This window comes from Neopelma chrysocephalum, unplaced genomic scaffold (assembly GCF_003984885.1).
Source record: "Neopelma chrysocephalum unplaced genomic scaffold, ASM398488v2 Primary Assembly neopelma1_84044, whole genome shotgun sequence".
NCBI lineage: Eukaryota > Metazoa > Chordata > Aves > Passeriformes > Pipridae > Neopelma > Neopelma chrysocephalum.
The window spans coordinates 1-366 of NW_020914357.1; the positions used below are offsets into that span (position 1 = coordinate 1).

A 366-nucleotide genomic window follows, 5' to 3' on the forward strand; every position below is an offset into this window, starting at 1 on the left:
CCTTGAAGTCGGGGAACACGGGCATCACCTCCATGGGGGTCACCCGGGGTTTGCTGTAGTGCTGCGTGATCTGGGGGGGGGCACAGGCGGCCTCAGCGCCCCCTGAGCCCCCCAAACCAACCCCAAAACCACCCCCCTGACCCCCCCAGAGCCCCCCCCTCACCGCCTTCTGCGCGTCCTCGAAGGTTTTCTCGATGGCGGCGATTTGGGAGTCTCGGTCCTTGTAAATCTCCTCCTCGGTGAATTGTTGCTTCACCGACACCCCGATCCTGAGGGGGGGGCCCGGGGGGTCAGGGGGGGGCCTGGGCGCCCCCAGGGACCCCCCCCAGAGCCCCCCCAGGGACTCACTTGACCTCGGGTTTCTCG

The 366-nt window shown here is 68.0% G+C and overlaps 1 long non-coding RNA gene across 1 annotated transcript; it reads right to left on the reverse strand.

The window, feature by feature from the left end:
* Positions 1 to 47: 47 nt before the first annotated feature.
* On the reverse strand, positions 48 to 366 carry LOC113979577. The gene is made up of 3 exons (XR_003537913.1): positions 349 to 366; positions 164 to 269; positions 48 to 70 (listed from the first exon to the last, which is right to left on the reverse strand). It is a non-coding gene; the product is annotated as an uncharacterized LOC113979577 (long non-coding RNA).